A 10,213-nucleotide genomic window follows, 5' to 3' on the forward strand; every position below is an offset into this window, starting at 1 on the left:
CACATGCAGGAAGGCCAATTGCCTAGAGCTCACTGCTCAATCACAAAAATGAAGTCTCACTGACTTACAAATGGATTATGAAAATCCAATAGAATGTATTGCTACAAGACAACATCTGCTATGCTAGGTTCAATACCGGTTTAAGATCATACAATAACCATAAACCCTTATACAAAATCTGCCTTAGTATTCGCTTATCACTTCTACCATCATATGTCCATCCATCACTATTCTTCTATATTAAAAAATGATTTACAAGACCTCATACATCTATGAGTCTTATTACAATGTGTCATGTCGGCTTTACGAAAAATATTTACAATTAAATACAATAAACAAAACTTTATTCCTGTCGGCTGGGATGCTGGTGAACATTGTTGTCGCTGTCAGTGAAGTGCCTGCCAGTGTCGATGCTGATGCCTGAAGATATCCACAAGGTTGCTGGTAAGTTGGCATTAATGACAAAACCTTCAATCACCTTCAATTCTCATTGGAGTGTGCAATGCCAACACCTTTTTCCCATCCAATCTCTCGAGGGAGCATATCATTCTCATCTTGGGGAAACTTTATATTAGTTTATCTTCTTTGAGCCAATGTGACAAACTGCATTAAGGGGCAAGATGTAGACACCTAAAATTGTCCTCCTTAATTAAATAAATATTTCTATTTATGTAATTATTTTATCTATCTTCTATTAATTAAATAAATCTATTTATTTAATTAATTCATTTATCTTCTTCTATCCCTTTTTTTATTTAAATAAATATCTTTAATTATTTTAATTATCTTTCTCCTAAATAAAATAAATATATTATTTTTTTAATTGGTACCATTTCTTCTATTAATTAAATGAATCTTTATTTATTTAATTAATTTAGTAGCTTTTTCCTCTAAGAAACATGTCACTTATCTTTTAATCTTCTGCTACCTACCCTCTATTAGATAGTTCAAATAACTGGAAGACAACTAAGAGGGGGGCAGGTGAATCAATTGTCATAGATTACCAGAACCTTAAGCAATTAAAACTTTAATACCGGAACCCAAAAAATTAATACCAGAATGCTTAAACCAAATACTGGAATAACAGTTAAACCAATTAAGCATAAACAATAATCATAGAATAAATACCATCCAGATGACGCCAAGATTTATATGTGGAAAACCCGGTAAGGGGAAAAACCACGGTGGAGAGCCTACCCATAGTCAGATAATACTTCTACACTAAGTATGTGAATTAAAATTGAGGGGCCTACACTTGCAAGAAGGCCAACAGTCTAGAGCGCACTTCTAATCACAAAAGGAGTCTCACTGACTACATAGAAATCTAGGCTACAATCCAAAAGAAGTGTTGAACTTCAAAGATAACATCTCCTATGCCTGAGTATAGTTCTGGTTAAGCTCAATATTGGAGGATGAAATCCTCTTACATAAACCCTATTCAATCTCCAATGATCGACCAAATCCTCTTCCTAACTAATATTACATTATTCTCACCTTACATCGCTTGACCATAACCATATATGATCTACAATGAGATCTTACATCTATATATACAAACCCTCAACCATAAACAATTAGGCCAACTACCAGATAATAAACCAAATACATAACTACAAAATATGTTGGCCTTAGACCAAACAAATAATATCCAACACATAAGACATCCCGAAAACACATCAAGAGGTCCAATCCATATGTTACATTAAGCCGATACATAACCTAGATCAACCAAGACCCAATATAGGTCCACATGCTAAAGAAATGATCTCCATCTGCCAAGTCTTGAACATGATCACCAAAACATCCTAAATCTCCACCAGAAGATGCACCAACACCCCTTATGCAATTCATCAAATATCTTCAACAAAATCTCTACCAGTGAAACCCTCGCTAGAACCACAAGCCAAGCTTCCAATCAAACAGGATAGCATCTGATCAGCAAACCAAAACCAACTAACTGAATATGAACATGAGTATCATGAATAAGCCCATTCCATAACCAAACCATACCGAAACCAACTGTATCATGCCGGATCCAAACCAACCAGAAACTACTCAACCTATCGGCACTAGAAGGGTGCCGGTAAAGCATCCAAAACAACTAGTGTTGATATCAATGACAAAACATCAATGCAACACATAATCAATTCCTCCAAATGGCCAACAATCTCCCCCTTTAACATTGATGGCAACACTAGATGTGAAAAACATCTAAGTACCATGAAATGCCAAACAAATCTCCCCCAATGGAAGACAACTAATCAATCTCCCACTCAAAGCTATTGCAATGAAGTTTTGAAACAAAGACTAAACTCCCCCTATGAATAATATCTTTGTAAAGCTCTGAATTACACATATATCTTTCCCCCTAATGTATACAACTCCTTAATTTTTTCTTTTTGACATCAATATCTCTCCGCCTTTAACATCAATGCCAGAAATTTGACATAAATATCAAAGCAAAAACATAAACCACTGAAGCACAAAGACGACTACTCCCTTTTAGCAGTAGAATCCCCACATCAATGCTGGAATAAAAAATAACTCTGATAATGCATACTAGACTGATGCCAAATAGCATTAATCAAGTCTTTACCAGAGGGGCAGAAACTCCCAATTTGTCTTTGAAGTACTCAAATGATTCCTTAGGCAAAGGTTTAGTGAAAAAATCTGCAATATTCTCTTTAGTGTTCACATAAACCAGTCTAACTTCATTTTCTTCCACCTTTTCCTTCAAAAAGTTGTACTTGATAGATATGTGCTTAGTCTTAGAATGAAATACTAAATTCTTTGATATATCAATAGCAGCAGAGTTATCACAGTGAATAACTACTAGTTCATTACAATCCATCTTTATATCCTTCAATAGTTGCTTGATTCATAGAACCTATGTACAGTTAGTAGTAGTAGTAACATACTCATCTTCAGTAGTAGATAAAGAAGTACATGATTTCTTCTTGTTGATCCATGAAACCAACTTCTTTCCAAGAAAGAAAGCTTCACTGGAAGTACTTTTTTGGTCATCAACATCTGTATATGCACATAATGTAAAGTCATCATCCTTAGCATACCATAAACCATATTCAGTTGTACCTTTCAAGTATCTAAAAATACTTTTCACCGCACTCTCATTATTTTCTCTAGGATCACTCTGAAATTTGAATACAAACAATATTCATTATGTCAGGCCTAGTCTGAGTCAGATAAAGCAAACCTCCAATCATAGATTTGTATCTTGTAGGATTTACCGTTGCAGAAACATCTTTCCTTGTCAATTTCTCACTTGTAACCATAGGAGTATTTACTAGTTTAGAATCTCCCATAGAAAATTTGTTCAACAATTCCTTAGCATACTTAGTTTGACAAATGAAAATACCTTTATTAGTTTGAGTAATTTGCAAACCTAAGAAAATTTTCATCTCCCCAATCATAGACATTTCAAATTCTTTCTCCATATTCTTAGAAAATTTCATGCATAACTTATCTTCACCTCCAAAAATAATGTCATGAAAAAATACTTCAATAATTAGTATATCATCATCAGTGATCTTATAATATAAATTACTGTCAGCATTATCCTTAGTAAAACCAAGCTTCAAAAGATATTTATCCAACCTTGCATACCAAGGTCTAGGGGCCTGTTTCAATCCATATAAAGATTTCCTTAACCTATAAACCATGTTTGTATCATATGATAGTGAAAAACCATCAGTTTGCTCAATATAAACTTCCTCATCAAGGTCCCCGTTAAAAAATGCACACTTAACATCAATTTGATAAACCTTGTAGTTTTTATGGGTAGCATAGGCAAGAAATAATCTTACAGCTTCAATCCTAGCTATAGGTGCAAAAGTCTCTCCATAATTAATTCCTTCCTTCTGAGAATATCCTTTACAAACCAATCTAGCCTTATTCCTTACAACTTGACCATCCTCATTCAATTTATTCCTAAAACCCCATTTAGTTCCAATAACATTCTTATTTTTAGGTCAAGGAACCAAAGTCCATGTGTTATTTTAATCAATATGATCTAATTCTTCTTCCATATCTTTCAACCAATATTCATCTTTACATTCCTCAATTACTGATACCGGTTCAACTTGTGAAATTAAACATACCTCATTAGTTACCAGTCTTCTTCTTGTCATTACTCCATTGTTCTTATCCACAATGATCTGATCTTTTGAATGATTCAATCTCACATACCTAGGAGTCTTCTGACTCTCTATTCCTCTTCTGAGTTCTTTGGTTACTGAAGATTTTTTGGATACTACCGGAGTAACTGGTTCAATAGTTTGTTTCAATAAAGGTTCTACCGGTTCAGATATAACCATTTCCAACATTAATTCCTTCTCATAAACTCTGATTTGACCTCTATTCAACTCATCCACTTTGACATTAGAACTATCCACAATTCTCTGTAATCTCTTGTTATAATGTCTATATTCTTTGCTTTCATTAGAATAACCAAGAAATATGCCTTCATCATATCTAGGATAAAATTTTCTAATGATATCATCTCTCCTGATATAATATTTACTACCAAAGATTCTGAAATACTTAACTATAGGTGCATTTCCAAACCATAATTCATAAGGTGTCTTACCAGTTTCTCCTTTGATATGTACTTTGTTGAATGCATAAACCGATGTTCTCACTTCTTCTCTCCAGTAGATATAAGGTAGAATAGCTTCCATCATCATTGTTCTAGCAGCATCCAAGATAATTTTTTTCTTCCTTTCCACAATTCCATTTTGTTCAGGTATTTGGGGAGTAGAAAATTGTCTTCTTATACCATGCTTCTCACAAAAGTTATTAAACTCACCGGATGTGAATTCTCTATCATGATCTCACCTCAAACATCTAGTCTCCAATCCTATCTTAGTTTCCACTTTAGCCTTAAAGATTTTAAACTTTTCAAATGCTTCAGATTTTTCCCTTAGAAAAGTAACCCACATCATTCTAGAATAATCATCAATGATTAACATGGAATATCTATCACCTTGATAACTTTTAACTCTAAAAAGGCCACACAAATCAGTATGAATAAAATCAAGAACATCATTAGATTTACCTTGTATACTTCTAAAAGAGGTTATGATCTATTTCCCAATTTGACATTCTTTACACACTGGATTATAGGGCTTCACAATATTAGGTATATCTCTAACTACCTTAGTTGAAATGATCTTCACAATGCAATCAAAATTCACATGAAACGACCTTTTATGCCATGGCCAACTCTCATCAATCTATGTAATCAAACATGTCTTCCCACCGGAATTTAAATGAAATATATTATCATTTGTCTATGTACCAGTTGCAATCTCCAAACCAGATTTGGTAATGATTTTGCATTTTCCATCCTGGAACTGTAATTGAAATCCCTTATCCACCAATTGTCCTACATTCAAAATATTATGCCTTAAACCTTCAACATAATAAACATTATCAATATTTCTCTTACCATCCAAGGATATAGTTCCTTTTCCTTTGATCATGCATACTTTCTCATCTCCATATCTAACCAGACCACCATCAAATTCTTGCAAAAATAGAAAATTCCCTTTATCTCTGGTCATATGATGTGAACAAGTACTATCAATTACCCATTCATCCTTGTCTTCAATTTTAGCAGCAAGTGCCTCTCTTTAGGTACATTCTCTTCCAGTGCCAGAACATCTTCCTTGATAGCCAAAAACACCCATTCCTTCCCATTGCTGGAACCACTAGGAGAGTCTTCTGTGGGTCCATTACCAGAATCAATAATGCCTTCCTCATCTACTATGTAGCATTATTTGTCTATGTTTTTCATGTACTTATACTTGTTCTGATATCCAGGATTAGGCTTAAAAGAACTAACTCTTTCTTCAAATATTGAATTCCTTTCAGGACATCTAGATGCAAAACAACCAATCTTATTACATGCAAAACATTTAAAAGGTTATTTTCCTTCATACTTACTTCCTACCAGTCCTTTAGGTACTCTTCAACCAAATAGTGCTTCAAGTTTCTCAAACTCTTCATATTCTCTCTTCATATCATCCAATTATTTTGCATACAAATCTTTCCAATCTTGCTTACCAGTTGTTGATGTAGATGCATGAAAAGTAGGTTTAGTCTTCATAGCTCTAGAAGGTCCAAATTCTTCAAGCTCAAAACCAAATAATTTTCCAGCCAAGTTATCTTTGTTTATAGATGTATTAGCCATTGTTCTCAACTCATTAATAGCAGTAGCCCTCATCTTGTAAGCCAGTGGTAGGTCTCTCAAAACTTTATAAATAATTTCATCTTTGCTCAGAGTTCCACCACAACATTGAATTCTCATAACAATCTCATTTACCCTTTCCATGAATGTAGTAATATTTTCATCTTCTTCCATCTTCAGGTTTTCATATCTCACCTAGTAACCATCAAGTTTAGGAATCTTCACTGTAGGGTCACCTTCATTAAGAGTCTCCAACTTATCCCATATAGCCTTTCCAGATGATTTGTTAGTCAATCCCATTATTTTATGATCAGAAAGTGCACATAAGAGGGCTTCTCTTTCTCTATAATCATTCTCAAGCTCCTTATCCAAGTTTGCCGAAGGAGAATTTCCAGATGCCAGATTATAAGGTGTACCACCATCCTATGTGATCTCCTCAATCTCCTTGCCAAGACATCTCAGATGAGTCTCCATCCAAATATTCCATACTGTGTAATTTGTTCCATCAAGCCTAGGAATATCTCTCCGAAAGATAGCTCCAGATGAACTGGATGAACTTGAATTGTTAGTCACCCTAGGATCTTCCTCAAGTGGTTAAGCTTTGAGTAAAGAGGACCAATGCTTTGATACTAATTGTTAGATGGTTCAAATAACTAGAAGACAACTAAGAGGCGGGGGGGGGGGGGGGGGGGGTTGAATTAGTTTTCACAAATTACTGGAACCTTAAGAAATTAAAACTTTAATACGAGAACCCAAAAAAATTAATACTGGAATACTTAAACCAAATACCAAAATAGCAGTTAAACCAATTAAGCATATACAATAATCATAGAATAAAAACCATCCACATGATACCAAGATTTATATGTGGAAAACCTGGTAAAGCAAAAAACCACGATGGAAAGCCTACCCATAGTCAGATAATACTTTTGCACTAAGTATGTGAATTATAGTTGAGGGGTCTGCACTTGCAGGAAGGCCAACAACCTAGACTACACTGCTCATCACAAAAGGAGTCTCACTGGCTACATAGAAATCCATATTACAATCCAGAAGAAGTGTTGAGCTGCAATGATAGCATCTCCTATGCCTGAGTACATTTTTGGTTAAGTTCAATACCGGAGGACTAAATCCTCTTACATAAACCCAATTCAATCTCCAACGATCGACCAACTCCTCTTTCTGTATGATATTACATTATTCGCACATTACATCCCTTGACCATAACCATATATGATCTACAATGATATCTTACAACTATATATACAAACTCTCAACCATAAACAATCAGGTCAGCCACCAGACAATAAACTAGATACATAAATAGAAAACATGATGGCCTTAGACTAAATAAAAAATATCCAACACATAAGACATCCTGAAAACACATCAAGAGGTCCAATCCATATGTTACATTAAGTCGGTCCATAACCTAGATCAACTGGGACCCAATATAGGTCCACACGCTAAAGCAATGATCTCCATCTACCAAGTCTCGAACATGATCACCAACAACATCCCAAATATCCACTAGAAGTTGCACCAACACCACTTATGCAATTCATCAAAGATATTCAACAAAAGCTCTGCCGATGAAACCCTCGTCAAAATCACAAGCCAAGCTTCCAAGAAAATAGGATATCATCTGATCACTAGACCAAAACCAACTAATTGAATATGAATATGAGTATCATGAATAAGCCAATTCCATAACAAAACCATAAAAGAGCCTACCAGATCATGTCGGATCCAAACCACTAGAAACTAGACTCAACCTACCGGGACCAGAAGGGTGCCGATAAAGCAACCAAAATAGCTAGTGTTCACATCAATGACAAAACATCAATGCAACACATAATCAATTCCTCCAAATGGCCAACACCCTCTTCATTGCTTTATTATTTCTTCTACCTACCCTTTAATCTTAGCTGACCATTTATTTCTTTCACCTGTTAATATTATCCCTCCATTTCTAAAGCATCTTCTATATAATAGGATACTTTCATCATTATCAACCCTAATCAATGGGTCTATCAAGCTTTCTTGTAGTCAAGCTACTTCAACCATAATCCATTATTTGTTGAGATCTTGTGCACAAATAAAATCTAAGAGCAAATTTATTAAACAAGATCAATGCAGATAGGAGACAATGGAGATTGAAATCCTACTTGGCATGTGAATGGTATAATAGTTTAATTTGTTGATTTTCATGTTCTTAGGTATCTTCATTGGTGTAAGGTGAATATTTGCTTGTATAACTAGGGTTTTATTGTGGTTGGATCTTTATGGTTTTACAATAGATTTCATCATCATTTTCACTATATACACCTCCATCTCTCTCTCTCTCTCTCTCTCTCTCTCTCTCTCTCTCTCTCTCTCTCTCTCTCTCTCGTCTCTCCCTCTCTTTCCCTCAACTCCTACCTTCCTCCCTCCATCTCTCTCATTTGGCTCTCTCTACCTCAACCTCTCCTTTCCTCCCTCCATACCTCTCTCTCACTTGGTCTCTCTCTCCCTTTCTTTCCATCCCTTCCTCCCTCTCTCAGTATATTGTCTCTATACTCCCTCTATCTCTTTTCATCCCTTCCTCCCTCTCACTCATTATCTCTCTTTCCTTCTCTCCCTCTATCACTTTGTAACTCTCTCTCTCAACCCTTTCATAGAGAGATAGAGAGACTCGAGAGAAAGAGGGAAAGAGGAATACCTAAGAGAGAGAAAGAGAGAGGGAGGAATGTAGGAATTGAGGAAAAGGGATGGAAAGAGTTGAGAGAGATGGGGGAGGGAGGAAAATAAAGAGACCTAATAGATAGAGAGCCTAAGTGAGGGGGAATAAGGGATGAAAAAAGAATAAAAGACTAGAGAGAGAGCCCTTGTGAGAGAGAGGGAAAGAGGAAGAGAAGGGTTGAGAGAGAGAGAGAGGTTAATGGAAAGAGAGGAAGACACTAGAGATAGAGAGATACAATGTGAGAGAGAGGGAAGAAGGGAGTGGTTGAGAGAGAGATCCCAAGTGAGGGAGGGGGAGGGAGGAAGGTAGGGTTATCTTTCTCTCAAGCCTCTCCCTCTCTTTTCTTCAACCCCTACCTTCCCCTCTCTCTCTCACTCTCTCTCCCCCTCTCTCACTTAGGCTCTCTCTCTTGGCTCTCTCCTTGGTATATCCCTATTTTCTCAACAACCCCTCTCTCTCTCTCTCTCTCTCTCTCTCTCTCTCTCTCTCTCTCTCTCTCTCTCTATTATCTCCCTTTCTTTCCATCAACCCTGTTGATTTTCCCAAGTTTTATTGGATGTATTTTAATGTATATATCTGATTCAATCTGATACTTGCATTCTTGGAATTCTATATATTCTCAAATTGAATAACTTTATACTATATATATTCTTTTGGAGAGGCATGTCCTTGAACGGACATGTCTCTCCTTTAATTATAATAATTTAATCAATATTATAATGTTTCATCAATCAATTATTAATTTAGAATAATATAATAGATTAATATTGAATATTAAATTTTATATGATTAATAATGATATAATAATATAACATAATAATATATTATTATTAATCAACATATATTATATGTATTCTAAATGATCATTCGACTGAAGCTACAAACATTAACACTCCCTCCTAGCTAGGGAGGATGATCAAACAAAATGTGTAGTGATCTCCCATGTCAACACTTATGGCCCTCACCATAGCTACACAAAACATAATTAACACTCTCTCTTAGCTAGGGAAGATAAAATCAATGCAAATGCATTGAGTCTAGATTAATTATGGGATAGAGAAAATATTATCTCACTATGATATCAAGAAGTATGGTATAAACAAGAATATCAAGGCACATGATATTCACCATAACTCAAAAATATCATCTCATGATATTGGGAGTATTTGCATCAACCATATGATTCTCATCACAGGGGACCATAGTCTCAAGGTGTGAATTTGCCTCTGTCGGCGATTCTATTCACAAGCTCTTGCGTAGATTGCATCTGTCGGCAATTCTAT

This window comes from Cryptomeria japonica, chromosome 10, assembly GCF_030272615.1.
Source record: "Cryptomeria japonica chromosome 10, Sugi_1.0, whole genome shotgun sequence".
NCBI lineage: Eukaryota > Viridiplantae > Streptophyta > Pinopsida > Cupressales > Cupressaceae > Cryptomeria > Cryptomeria japonica.